Raw genomic sequence first — 15180 nt, 5'->3', positions numbered from 1 at the left:
TTTTATTAGAGGACTGTATAATATCCAAATGTATAAGGAAGGTTAAAAAAGTCAAAACAAAAAAAGATTGGGGGGAAAGGCTGGAATCTCAGGGAGATCTCCCAGGAATGTGGGGACATTTCCACTGGGTTGAATGGAGATCAATAATTGCCTAGAAAATGTCTCCCGGAAGCACAGTGGTATTTAATTAACAGAGTCTCCATTCACAAGAAAAGTGCCGGGCAGCTCTGCCAAGAGCCTGTGTCATGGAGGAGAAGGCAGGGACATTGACTAGGTGAGGAGTCCATTAAGAGGAGGAACCATCTATCAGTTCTATTTTCTTTGCCTTTCAATGGAAATATTTCTAGTTGTCATGAGAAATGTCTGGAGTCCCAAATTAGGACGTCCTTCCTTGCTATAACCTTGGGGCTGAATGAATCTCCTACCACCATTCCTCCTCGGCTGGGTGATCCCCATAAAACAAACAAGAGATGGGCAATTGACTGCCCTCGTGACAGAGCCATGCATGCAAGAGGAGGCCCTGTGGGGGCCCCGTGCTTCCTGCCGCCTCGGACACCTTCTGTTCTTGGAAGTTGGCTGTCTGGCGGCAATTCTGTCAATAATTGAAAGACAGCCTCACTTGTCGGCTAGGTGAGTGTGTGTATGCATGGGCTGCAGGGAGGGACATGAGGCCTGACAACCTTGAACATGGCCCTTCCAGATGACACTCAGAGATGCAGAACTGTAAGAAAGGAAAGTGGGGGACGCTAGAAGTTTTCCACATTCGTTGATCCAAGCAAAAGAATTTGATCGTTCTCATGGTTTAGCCCACCTCTGTATCAAAAAGCAACTGACCATTTTGCAATGCCTATGAAATAACCCTGTTTAAGTAAAAATTAAGAATAGATACAAAAATCTTTAGGCAAACCACTGATGGAGAACTAGATATACACGTGACGGTAATGTATGATCCTACAGGTACTTGTATCTCATAAGAGGAAAACCTATCGCTGTCATGACCTTAAGTAGAGATTGATCTTGACATATGTGGTGGTGGAGGCACCAGGCATGATGTGCCCCTAATGGAAGGCAGTGGGAAGTACCTAGCATTGCTTACGAAGTATTCATGCCAAAAACACTAATGGGATTCTAAAACCAGGTTACAGGAAACGGGGGAGAGGGGATAGAGGAACAAGTTTATCAACACCATGAGGAACCAATTAAACAAATCTAGAAGTGGGGCATTCTACAGGACAAGTTGGCCTGATTTCTTTAACTAGTTTAAATGTCTTAGGAAAATAAAGTAAGGATGGTGGTGAGGGCCTGTTCTAATGAAAAGAGACTCAGTAGAAATAATAATCTAATAAAATGTATGACTTTTCATCTTAGACTGAACAAAAAAGTTTTAAAAGATATTTGGGGACAGTGAGGGAAATGGGAACATAGACTGGGCTTAGATGGTATCAGGCGATTATTAACCTTGTTAGGAGTGATGCTGACTTGTGGTTGTGTAGAATAATGGCCTTCTTCAGGGATTCATACTGAACTATTTTAGGATAAAACATCTTGATGTCTGTAATTTACTTTAACATCAGAAAAAAAAAAAAAAAACAGATGACTCAAAATGGCAAAATGTTAACATTACTAAATATAGAAAATGGGTTTCTGGATGTTCATTATTTCATGCTCTACTTTTCTGTTTGTCTGAAAAGTCTTAAAATAAAAAGTCCAAAAAGTAGGAAACAATTTAAGTGCATTTGCTAGAAGAGGGTCAAGACGCAGAGGGGAAAGGGGCAGCTAATGGGAACATCCATGTTACAACTGGGAAGTAATGCCAGAGGGGACACAGTTAAGTGTGCAGCTCCCATTACATAAGCCTCCCCTCCCCTCCCCTCACTGCTTGAACCTGGCACGGCTTCCCACTATCTGTAGGGTGAAGTCCAAACTCCCAGCACAGCCCCCAAGGGCTACACCAACAAGCCCTGCCTGCTTCCCCAGGCGCCTTGTGCCCCCTTTGCCCCACCACTGCCCCAGACACTATGGTCTCCACTCAGACCCTCTGTGCCCATGACTTGTGTCTTTACCACTGAACTTGGCATGTGTCGTTCCTTTCTCGTGGAACACACCATCAACGCGCCTCCATGCAACTCTGTTCAACCCTGCATCCTTTCCCATGCCTCAGACTCATTCACTTCAATGTCAGGAGAGGAGCCACACCTCCCCAGTGGATGCCAAGAGATGAAGAGAGAGGCTCAGACCATGCTCTCTGACATCTGCAATATATCAAAAAAAAAAAAAAGAAGGAGAATTGCTTCAAAAGGGTAACACAATCATTTATTTAAATTGTTTAAATTTAACAAATCGGTTTATTTAATACACACAAATATACTCATAAGACAATGGCCATATGTATCTGTATCATCATTTGGGCAACAAAGCCAAATTTAGATTTGAGTGTGGAGCCAGGGCCAAAACATTTGCGCCCCATAAGCTATACCTTGCTGTATTGTCACTGCCAATTTACATTCTTCTTCCCCCCTTTAGACTGCAAGGTACATGAGGGCAGTGCATTAGTTTTCTACTGCTGTTGTAACAAATTACCACAAACTTAGTGGCTTAAAACAACACAAATCTTATTATCTTGCGGGTCTGTGGGTCAGAAGTCCAGTATGAGTCTCACTGGGCTAATGTCAAGTTTAGGCAGGTCTGCCTTACTCTGGAGACTCCAGGGAAGAACCTGTTCCTTGCTTGTTTGGGTTGCTGGCAGAATTCAGTTCCTTGAGGTCCTACAGCTAGTGGTTATCTCTAGATTGATGGCCTTCTCAGCTTCTAGAGACTTCCAAATTCATTGGCTAGTGGTCTCCTTACTCCATCTCAATGCCAGTCCTTCTCATGTCTCATCTCTCTGTCTGAAGCTGGAAAAGGCTCTCCACTTTTACAGACTCATGTGATTAGACTGAGCCCACCTGGAGAATCCAGGATAATTTCCCTGACTCAAGGTCCAAAACCTTAATCGCATCCCCAAAGTCCTTTCTGCCGTGTAAGGTAGCATATTCACAGGTTCTGGGGATTAGGATGTGGACATCTTTGGGGGAGCATTATTCTGCCTACCACAGGCAGTGACCAAGATTTTCTTGTTCCTGATATTAAATGGTTTTGATATTATTATTATTATTCTACATTACTCTTATTATGATCCAGCAAATTGTAAATCAGCTGCTCACTTATGTAAACTGGACAAACAAAACCATGACAATGATGGTTCTGAATGGGGACACATCCCATCCTATGTGCACTGGGGCATCTGGTGTATGCAGATAGTTATCTGTGATGGTTCTGGAATTAACTCTGTGTTAACCACTGAGTATCTTTATTCCTGATGGTAGCCAAGAGACTCTGAAAGCCAGAGCAGGGGGTGTATAAAGTTAAGTGTTTGGGATAATTAAGTGAAATAACCCAACCCTTTGGTCTCATTTATCACAGTCCAGAAACAGTCCAGGAACAAATTCCTTTCTTCTTGCAGGTGCAGCTAAAGTCTGTCCAATAGGTCCAGATGAAAGCAGATTTTAGCCTTGAATTAATGGGACCATAGTTGTTCATTGCATTAGATTTGGTTTCTGAGGCCAGAACAGTGATAGGAGCTTCTGTAATGAGTGTCCAGGCACAGAAATTGCAGGGTTCTCACCCCTGGATCTCTGGGAGCCAGAGGTATAAGGGATGCTGGCTGTTCATGTTCTACACAAACATATTCGTGCCTGCTCTCCCCAGACTGGAGTGGCAGGTACCAGCTTCCACCAGTCCTGCTGGACAGCCAAACACACTTCTCCCCCTCCCCCTTCCAAAACTTCTAAATACAAGACCAATTTTTACTGGACCTGTATCCATAATCAAATGATTAACACAGAATAGTGGAGACATAGAAAAGGAAATACCTTTCATCTACATAGTGTGTCTGAACATTCCATCTTACATACCCATGCAGTCAGGGTTTCTCTCCTGGATGGCGTGACTGATTATGGGTGTGCCTTCTTAGGAAATTAGATTCAGAGGGAGCTTTAGAGATCAATCTTTTGTCTCCTCAGCTAGATTCTGCCAAAAGGCTAAGATTGCATTAAAATACTTCTCAAAATCTTCAAATTATGTGCTTTGCCCATGGACATCAAACTAAATAATGGAAGCAATTATCCAGGTAATTTGATGTGAAAGTATTTTTACTCTTCCCTGCTGTGTAGATGTGGGTATTACATTACCCCTTACCCTCTAACCTAATGTCTTCAGCCTGTAAATCACAAGTTTCCCACTTTATCTGAAGGTGCTCTGAGGAAATTCAGGAGGGTGAGAATCAAAATACCACCTGGGTCAAGATCCACTCTCCATAACCAGAATAGATCTCCTCCTAGATTTAATATCTCCTCAATTTCCATTGCTTTGGCAAGATGTGTATAAATCCGACCCACCATGGTATTAGATCTTGGATGAAGCATTGTGGGTCAAATGACTCATCCAAGAGCCTTCTGAAGGCTAAATGTTTAAACAATGAGGAACAGTAGAGGAAATTGGGGTTGGTCTTGGGCATGAGTCAACTTTGTGGTGATCTAATTGGTGTTTCTAGGGGTATGAGGCAGTCTGACCAAATTGATCTAGACAGCCTTTTCCCACTGGCAACAACACAAAAACTAGATGACATAATTCACGGTATAGGAAATTAGGAGCAGATAGGAAATGCACACAAGACTACTGTATTTCTTCCAAAGGGAATGCACATATTGAGTAGATTACTAACGAGGATCCTCGAAGTTGGCAAAATCAATTCATTCAAGAGATAGCAGCCGAGTACTGGAGAAGATGAAGGCCAGAGTATAAAAGCAAGGAACTTAAAGAGTGAAATATGACAGGGGCTTATTTGGTCATCCCATTCCTAGAATTTCGTTCACTCCTTTAAGGTCAACAATACTGTAATTCAACATTGACATGTAAGCTAATGTATCTTTGCTGTCGAACATTCAACAGTGAGCTGATGTCTTAATTATTTTCCATTGCCTATACCAGACATTTTTTTCCATAAATTTGAATGAAAGAAATCAAGTTGAAGCAAATTACTTGTAACCACCCAGAAATTTGGGCTTATGGAAATACTTTAGAGCAAAGCACAAGAATAGGTTTCTCCTTTGTCAAGTCCAGCACATCTTTAGCAGAGTGGTAGAACTATCTCCTTCTCCCTTGAACCAGAAAAAAAATATTTTTGGAGCTTCATGACTATGCTAAACTGGCCAAAATTTACTCAGCAGTGTCCACAGGCAGCCATGTCTTTCAACACATCCCCTTTTGCCTTCTTTGAGAAAACATTGGAAAACTATAGATAGCCTTGTAATGGAGACATTTTTTTCCCTTGAAAGTAAGGATGACGAGTGTAGCATTTCCTCAGCTATCCCGCACCAGTGGAAGACAAAGTGAGAATGACATCCGTTACACAGCTGGAATTACAAGTGCTTGAATTTCCCACAAGTACCCAAGCGTTGCCTGCCTCTAGGAGGACCAGGCAATCATGAGCAACCCCCCACCCCCCACCCCCTGTTGTCCCCTTTGGGAATAGCTCAAGTGAGGATGCAATAGAAGCTTACTTTAATTTGTCTGGGTGAAAATGGTGCCAGGGGCCACTTTTCCCTAATAGAGTTGTACCTGCTCTCTGGTCTTGTTCCTAAGTAGCACATCACTGTCGAAGAGGGGAAGCAAATAAACGAATGTCCAAGTCCTTTAATTGTTCAATAAACCATGCTGGGTTGATTGCAGTTGCTCCGTGACTCCTCTCTTACTTCCTGAAATGCCTTCAGAGCATGGCACAGAGGAGAGGATTATGGCTCAGATCTGGAATGGTAATATATCAAGAAAATGGACTCAACCAATAGATTAATACCGGTTCTATTGGAGAGAGTGACTTTTTTATTTAAGTTGAGATATTGACATATAACATTGTATTAGTTTTAGGTATATAACATAATGATTCGATATATGTATATACTGCAAAATTATTACCAAAATAAATTTAGTTAACATCCATCACCACACATAGTTACATTTTTTTTCTTGTGATGAGAACTTTGAAGATCTACTGTCTTACCAACTTTATTAAATATACAGTACACTATTGTTATACCGTGCTGTACACATTGTATACCCACGAATTATTTATCTTATAATTGGAAGTTTGTACCTTTTGACCACTTTCGCACATTTTCCCCCGCCCTCCAACTTCTGCCTCTGAGAACCACCAATCTGTTCTCTGTATCTATGATTTTTAGTTTTTTGGTTTGTTTGGGTTTTTTTTAGATTCCACATATAAGTGATATCATACAGTATTTGTCCTTCTCTGGCTTATTTCACTGAGCATAATGCCTTCAAGTTCCATCCATGTTGTTACAAATGACAAGATTTCCTTCTTTTTTTGTGGCTGAATAATATCCCATTGTGTATATGTATGTATGTGTATATATGTAATGTTTTCTTTATCCATCCATCCATTAGTGGACACTCAGGTTGTTTCCATGTCTTGGCTGTTGTAAATAATGCTGCAGTGACCATGGGGGTGCAGATATCTTTTCCAGTTAGTAATTTCTTTTCCTTTGGATAAATACCCAGAAGTGGAATTGCTGGATTATATGGTAGTTCTATTTTTAATTTTTTGATGAAACTTCATACTGTTATCCTTAGTGGCTGCACCAATTTGCATTTCCACCAACAGTGCACAAGTGTTCCCTTTTCTCCACATCCTTGCCAACACTTGTTATTTCTTGTCCTTTTGGTAATAGTCATTCTAACATGTCTGAAGTAGTATCTCAGTGGTTTTGATTTGCATTTCCCTAATGATTATGATGTTGTGCACCATTTCATGTGTCTGTTGGCCATTTTTATGTCATCTTTGGAGAAACGTCTATTCAGCTTCTCTGCCCACTTTTTAATCAGATTTTTTTTCTACTGAGTTTTATAAGTTCTCTAAGTATTTTGACCATAACATTATCAGATATGTGATTTGCAAATATTTTCTCCCATTAAGTAGGTTGCCTTTTCATTTTGTTGATGGTTTCCTTTGGTGTACGGAAGCTTTTTAGTTTGATGTAGTCCCAGTTGTTTACTTTTACTTTTGTTGTTTTTGCTTTTGGTGTCAAATCTGAAAAATCATTGCCAACACCAATGTCAAGGAGCTTACCCCTTATGTTTTCTTCTGGGAGTCTTATGGTTTTAGGCCTTACATTCAAGTCTTAATCCATTTTGAGTTGACTTTTGTTTATGGGTTTAAGATAGGGATCCAGTTTCATTCTTTTGCATGTTGCTGTCCAGTTTTCCTAACACCATTTATTGAAGAGACTATCCTTTACCCATTGTATATTCTTGTCTCCTTTGTTGTGAATTAATTGACCATATGTGTGGGTTTATATTTGGGATTTCTATTCTGTTCCTTTGATCTGTGTCTGTTTTTATGCCAATGCCATGCTGTTTTGATTATTATAGCTTTGTAATATAGTTTTAAATCAGGACGTGAGATGCCTTCAACTTTGCTCTTTGTTCTCAAGATTGCTTTGACTATTCATGTTCTTTTGTAGTTCCATACAAATTTAGGATTGCTTATTCTATTTCTGTGAAAAATGCTATTGGAAAAGTGCTCTTTTTTGACTCACTGGAGTCAGAGGGCTCACTTGAGAGTGGGGCATGATAGAGGAGGGGCTCTGCCATTCATTTCTCTTTGGGGCTGACGCCTAACCTGAGAGGTAGTATTATTTAGTAGTTAAAAATGTGCTAGAGTCAAGCCAACTAGGATTATTGTGTGCTTAGGAGAAATGGAACCCTGGACAAATACTTAATCACTCTGATTGTTTTCCGATTTACAAAATGAGGGTATTAACTACCTTGTAGGATTGGTCTGAGCATTAAAAGAGATAATTGAAATGCCTAATTCACTACCTGGCACACCGTAATCTCTCAAAAATTCTCTTGGTCACCACTTATCCAGAACACTGGAGAAGCCATTGGGCTTTTGGATGAGCAACTCTTTGCATTGCTCCCACCTATGGGAATCAGATATTTTAAACACAGAAGGGATGCCCATGTTATGATACTGGGAAGATTTTCAGAAATCAGGACAAACTGTACATGGTGGGTTCCACAATTACAGCCCAACATTTGGAGGCATGGTGTGTACGAGTAGCCGGTGATAATTCTCAAAGGCAGCAGCAGTGCAGTTCAGGGCACGATTTGCCTGTCAGTTGTAAGAAGCTACAGGGCCTCCCGAGTGGAGTCTCTGATAAGAGAGTAGTTACAGGTTCATGAACATGATTAAGTACCTTCCACTTACTCTCAGTAGAGAGTTAATTAAATACAGTGTATATTTCCTTGACTGTCTTTGCCAAAGCTGCAGAGATTCTGAATGGTTATAGCTGCAATTATTAACATGAATAAATGATTCTAGGGATGATATTAGGAATTATAATGGCACTTGGAGTGGCTAAGAGAAAACAGTTACAATGCAGACAATATTAGGCTTTTTCCCTTCTTCCTAAAACTGGTAGTGGCATCTAGCTCTTAACAGCTATATCCTCGACTGTTTAAAAAATTCCCTCTTTCTTCTACTGACTCTGTAAAAGGGGTCATCTTACAATGTCAGAGCAGTATCACGAGAATGAACAGCATTATGTTAATGGAGAGGTGACAGAGTAAGGGTGATTGCTATTTTCTTCTTTATCTCTTTTCAAATTTTCTGCAATGAACTCATCGAGAGCTTTTTTGTTTGGACCAGAAGCTCTGAATCACAAAGATATGGATTTAAACACTAGCTGTGCTGTTTTTTTGCTTTTTGTTTTTCTTAACCTTTGGTTCTCAGTTTTTGCATCTATATAATGGAGGAAATGACACTCCCACTTGTGAGGATTATATGAGACCATAAAGATATAGGAAGTGCTTGGCACAACGCCTGGCACACAGGAAAGTGGTCAGTCAATGGTAATCATTATTATGTTTTGGTTTATTGCTATTATAATAATAATTATTATTTTTTTTACTTGAAGAAACAAACATAAATGAAGACAAAAATGAAAATGAATATACTTTAAAATGTCAAATAAGAATACATTAGCAGGTAAAAAGGGAAAACGTTTTATTCCCTGAAATGTAAATGGGACACGGCTTATTTAATAAGGAGAATTTTATTCCTGCGTGATGACTGGCAGCTAAGCCAGCCTTTCCCCACAAGTAAGCTCAATGGATCTCTGTACGGTAGGTCTGAGTGGTCACTGCCTTCTCACTTTGCAGAAGAAACTGAGCTCAGAGAGGTAAAGTTTAGCCCAGAAACTAAAACAGACTATGACCCAGTGTCTTTTCCCCAGGCATTTTACACAGAATGCTGCTGGGCAGGTAGGGTCAGCTGTCAATGTATGCACTGCTACGAGGGGGCTGGGGGCTGAAATTCAGTCCCTGGGTGAGACTGCATTCTTTGGAGGCCAGGCACCTTTTCTAGCACAAGGGCTCTTCACATGCCAGGTCGTGTGTTCAAAATGCTGTATCCACCCAGAGGGGGCGCCTTTTGCTTATTCAAACAAAGGAACACTACTGGCTAGCTTGGCACTTAGCCAGGCTGTAGCTCCATTTCTATAGTTCCTCTTTGTGGTGGGTGGGGGAGGAGGGGGTGTTACTTTTTATTGTAGCAATGCAACTGTCTTTCCCATTTGCTTTTTTTCTTCCTTTTTTCTCTCAGGATACAGAATGGTGGTGCAGGTTTTGTGATTTTGTGTGTGTGTGCATGTGATTTTTACATCCTGTCTTTGAATCTTTTTATTGGGTTTTATCTAATATGAAATGCTTTTCCTATCAATTAGACAGGGTATTTAAAAGATTTATTTTTCATCCACATGGTTCTTCATTATTTACAATTCTCTGTGACTTGAGTTTATTTGAAAACTTGGGTATCTCACTTCTCAGACCAACATCCAAGTTGTTTCTATAAATAAAAAGCCTGGAGTCACTTAACCTAATTTCAAAGACTCCCCTACACGAAGTTAAATGTAATAGTCTGGAGTTTTCTGGTATTAATCTATGATTTTATTTTAAATAGTAGTATTACGTTGCCATCTTATTTTATCATAATTTTTTTATGTTCTGGGATCACTCTTGAAATGAGCAAGGTTATAATAATAAATGATAATTCTTAAGGATGCTAAGGCTTCTCTAATTTCTGCTTATTTTTATGGACACTCAGGACAATATTGTTTGGTTTTCTAACCTTATCACTTCAGGCCAGCTAAAGCTGCAACACGCTATTTGCAATCCTGGGCATTGAGGCTATCCATCACATAGCCTAGTGGGTCTTGACTTGGCCAGGAATGGGGTCATTCTGCACTGGGCTTTGCTCTTGATCAAGTATGTTGATGTGAGTCAGACTTCTCTTAGAAAAGGCATGAAGTCATGTCCCCCTCCCTGAAAATGTACTTCCTCCTTTAAAGAGCTGAGAGCCTGGCAGGGGAACTCATGTGTGTCTGAGTTCATTTCACAAACAGTTTCTGTTATTTGTGTGATTGTGAGCAACTAGGGGCTGGGGCTGGGCTAGGTCTTACCCATTGTTGTATTCCCCACCCTACTTGGCACTGAGCTTTGTGATAGGAAGAACTCAATGTTTTCTGAATGGAAATGAAATAGCTACCAACCTCCAGTAGAATATAACAACCACAATAAATGCAATGGAAAGAAAGAAGGAATGGAGCATTACTTTTAGGGGAAGATATCATTTGTTCATTTATTCATGCATGCATGCATGCATTCATTCATTCATTCCTTCCTTGCCTCATATCTGAAAGATTTTAAGGCAATGACGTAGGAAGACTTGAAGGCTCCAGCATACGAGCTAGGACCTGCAGCGTAGGTAAATTTGGGGTACAGAGGTCAGGAAGAAAAGGCAGGAGGAATAGCTTTTGCAAAGGCACAGAGGTTGGATGTTGAAGGTGTGGCTTGGGGAGGTGTGAGAAGTGTCCTCTGGCTGGAGCTTAGGGGTCATAGAAGGAAGCAGTTGAACAGAGTCTGGAAAAGGAGCTGGAGTCTAGTCATGGGATTGTTGTTCACTGTCCTGCCCCAAGGAAACTGATAACGAATGAAGGGTACGGCACAGTTAACCAGAGAGAACCCCACTCTGCAGTCAGGCAGTCCTGGGCACGTGATTTCACCTTTCTAACTCTTTATGCATTTGTAAAATAGAGTGCTAATAATGGTACAAGAGTGCAAGAGCATCGTGCAGGTTAAAGGTGGCTGGCATAGACAGGGACTGGCATATAATAGATGCTCAGTAAGGGTAGGTTACCCCTTGTCCCCATTTCTAAGCAACTCTGATCAATATAATTGTCTTCTGACAAAGTACAAGTTAAAGACTATATCTTAGATATATTTTCATAATAGCAAAATATCTGATTTAATTTTTAAGAACCACAACATTTGGTTGGTCATTCCTGGAGTAATCTGGTTATTTTTTGATTAATGGTGTCCTATTTCTTTTCTTAGCAAATTCCTGGCCTCTCTGGTATTTTTCCTACACTTATGTCCTTCGAAATTTATCAGTCTGATCCACCTGAGCCCACCCTTTCCAATGCCCTCCACATGGCCTCCCTTAACATGCAGAAATTTTTACTCACACCTGAGTTGCATTTTAAATTGGCCATTTGTACCTTCAGATTGAAAAGTTAAAGGTCATTTGCAAGCACTGCTTCCATCAAAATTTAATAGGCAGTTATTTTCCACATACACTTGGAAGTAAAAACAAAAGCCAAAGAGAAATAGTTTTTGTTACATGGGTGCATTTAAAATTATATTTTAGCATTTTAATTATCCTTTTCAGAAAGCTCTCACTTTTTCTAAACAGTGAAACTCAGGCCCAATACAAAATTTTATCCACAATGAACAGTATAATATTCATATTTGCATTTCCTATATTAGATTTATCATTAAGTGGGAGACCCTTGTTTCCTTGGTCACATGATGATGAGGTAAATGTAAAATGCTTTGTGAATATTTTAACCATTTAGATAATCTTAAGCAACAGCTGTGATCATTAGTGCTGTCACCAATATTTTGACTCTCCTTTTTCCATACGGCAAAACTGAATTTCCCTACTTCCGGGAAGCTAGGAGAGCCAAAGGGCTTGCTTTGGCCAGTGAAACATGAGTGGAAATGATGTGTCGCTTCCAGGTGGAAACCTTTAAGAGCCAGGGAGTAACTTGCTATGTTCCCTTCCCTCGATGAGGTGACTGGTGATGTTCCAGATGGTGGAGGCTCTAATAGCCTGTGCCACCCACATGGACTAAAATCCCCAGCCGTGCCAAGTAGGACATGTGGCACAAGTGAGAAATAACCCTCTGTTGTTGTTGTGTAACTTTTTATTATGAGATAATTGTATATTCACATGCAGTTGTAAGAAATAGTACAGAGATCCCACATACCTCCCATCCAGTTTCCCCCAATGGTAACATTTTACATAACTACAGACCAATACCACAACCAGGAAACAGACGTTGATAAAATCCACTGATTTGATTCAGATTTCACCAGTTTTACGTGCACTCATTTGTGCGTGCTTGTGCATGTGTTACTTAGTTCTATGAAATTTTATCACTTGTGAGATTTGTATGGCCACCACACCAGAGTCGAGATACAGAACAGTTGCATCACAAGAATCCCTAGTGCTACACTTTCATAGCCACAGCCACCTCCCTCCTTTCTTCCTTTTCCCTAACTCCTGGCAACCACTAATCTTTTCTCCATATCTACAAATTTGCCGTCTTAAGAATATGTAAATGGAATCATACAATATGTAACCTTTAATCATTTTTATTGTGGTAAAGTATAGAAAACATAAAATGTGCCACCTTAACCATTTTTTAGTAAGTGTACAATTCAGTGGCATTAATTATATTCACAGTGTTGTGCAACCAAATGTGTAACCTTTTAAGGTTGGCTTTTTTTTTCACTCGGCAAAATTCCCTTGCAATCCATCCAGGGTGTTCAGGAAAGATACTGGGATGATAACACCCAATGCTCAGGTATATTAAGAGGAAGAAGAGGAAGGGGAAGGACAGGAAGGAGAAGAGGAAGGAGAGGGAGAAGAAGAGGAAGAGGAGGAGGAGGAGGAGGAGAGGGAGGAGGCGGAGAAAAAAAGGAAAGAAGCAGCAGCAGGCACCATGGAAGTTTTCCACCTGAGGTTTGGCTATTCCTCATCTTGAAATTTGGCTGCTGAGTGCCTCTGATGCTAATGGGAAGCTTATGAGAAGACGCTCATCCTGAATGAATTTAAAGTTCTTTGAGTTCAGTTGGTATTACTTAATCAAGATCCCTATACAAGACTATAACCAATTAATGGAACTGTAGGTACTAAAACAGATGGTCCCTCTTTTCAAAAATGGAAAACACTCCTTTATGCCCCCCAAAGGTAAGCATCCTTTTACCATCATGACCCTTGTAGATTTGGAAGCCCATCCCAGCTCCCAGCATGCTCTTCATCAAGCATCAGGAGCAAGAGAGGATAACCGCTTGCCAGGAACTGTGCCAGGCTGTAAGTCTCTCTTCAGGGAACCGCTTGCCAGGAGAGCTGCCCATGCTGGTCATATTTTATTAGCTTCCACTCACCAAGCAGCTATTTGTGACAAAAAAAGTCTCCCCATCCTTAATTGGATTTGGTTTCAAGCAAATGAAATGGTGCCTTGCCACTCTCTGGCAGACAGAGTGGTTTCTCAGGGCAGAGATTCGAGCTATAGAAAGGGAATTTAGAGAACCAGAGGGTGTAGGGCTTTGAGTCTGAGACGCAGCATGATGGGTGAAAGGATGTGCTCCACTCGGGCTATTAAAGCCACTTGGAGCTGTGAGGCTGGGAGCCTGAGTATCCTGATTCCAAGAGCATCTGTTCTTTCTCACCCACTCATTCAACACTGAGTGCCCACTCTGTGAACCAGACCTTTCCAAACTAGAGAGGCAAAAATTGTACCCTCATGTGGCTTGCATTATACAAGGGAAAGAAAGAAAGATAACCAAGTCATATATAAGCAACTTTATATGGTATGTTAGAAGGTGAGAGGCACCGTGGACAAAAACAAGGTAGAGCAGAATGAGGGGAATTGGGATTGTTGGGGGTGAGCAAGTGGTGGCATTAAGAAGGTGGTTTGGGCAAACCTAAGTGAGACTTGAAAGGGGCGAGGGGTTAGCCAAGAGTAGCTGCAGGAAGAACACTTGAGGCAGAGGGAATTGCTGGAGCAAAACCCAGAGGCGGGAGCTGCTGGCACATTCATGAAAGAGCAAGGAACACAATGTGGCAGGAGTCAGGAGAGCAATGGGGGAGTGTTTGGACATGGGGTCAGAGGACAGATGGACCCTAAAGCATGCCAGACATTGGGAAGACTCTGGCCGTTCCTCTGAGTGAAAGGGAGAGTCATTGAAATGTGACAAAATGTGTACTGCTTTGGTTGCTTTGCTGGGACCAATGGCTTAGGGCACAAGGGTAGAAGAAGGGACTAGAACAGAGGGGAAGTGTTAGAAATGTCAGAATTCTGGATCTATCTTGAAGAGAGAGTCAGCAGAATTTACTTTCCCGTGCACTGGATGTGAGAAACAAGAGAAGGAGTAGAATTTAGATGACTCTAAGGATTTTGGCCTGAGCAACCGGAAGGCTGAGCTGGGGAAGGCAGAAGGTAGAGCAGCTTTTGCAGGGGGATCAGGAGTGAGTTTTGGATGTGCTGAATTTGTGACATCCAAGTGAAGGCAGTGGATAGATGAGTTTGGGGTTTGGAAGAGAAATCTGGTCTGGAGGAGTTGGGAGTTAGTGGCATATAGTTGACACGTGGGATCACCAAGGAGAGTGCAGATGGAGAAGAGGTGAAGATTGAGCCCAGGACGGTCCAGCGTGAAGAGCCAAATGAGATAACATATGGCAGAACACACATTGCACATGTGTAACCCATAGTAAATGTTCAATGAATGTTACCTGTGATGGCTATATTTATGATTTTATTTATTGTATCCATAGTGCCTGCTTGCTTTTTGTATCAATCTAAGAAGCGATGACCTTGAATATATCTTTTTTCTGGCCCTTCAAGAGTGACAATTCAGTTCCCCAAAAGTCCTGGCTGTGGCATAAATAGATACTTGTTAAAATTAGGAGGAAGTCTGAGACTACCCGTAGCGATC

This window comes from Eschrichtius robustus, chromosome 12 (genome assembly GCF_028021215.1).
Source record: "Eschrichtius robustus isolate mEscRob2 chromosome 12, mEscRob2.pri, whole genome shotgun sequence".
Classification (NCBI taxonomy): Eukaryota; Metazoa; Chordata; class Mammalia; order Artiodactyla; family Eschrichtiidae; genus Eschrichtius; species Eschrichtius robustus.
Note: the sequence above shows the minus strand (reverse complement) of the source record.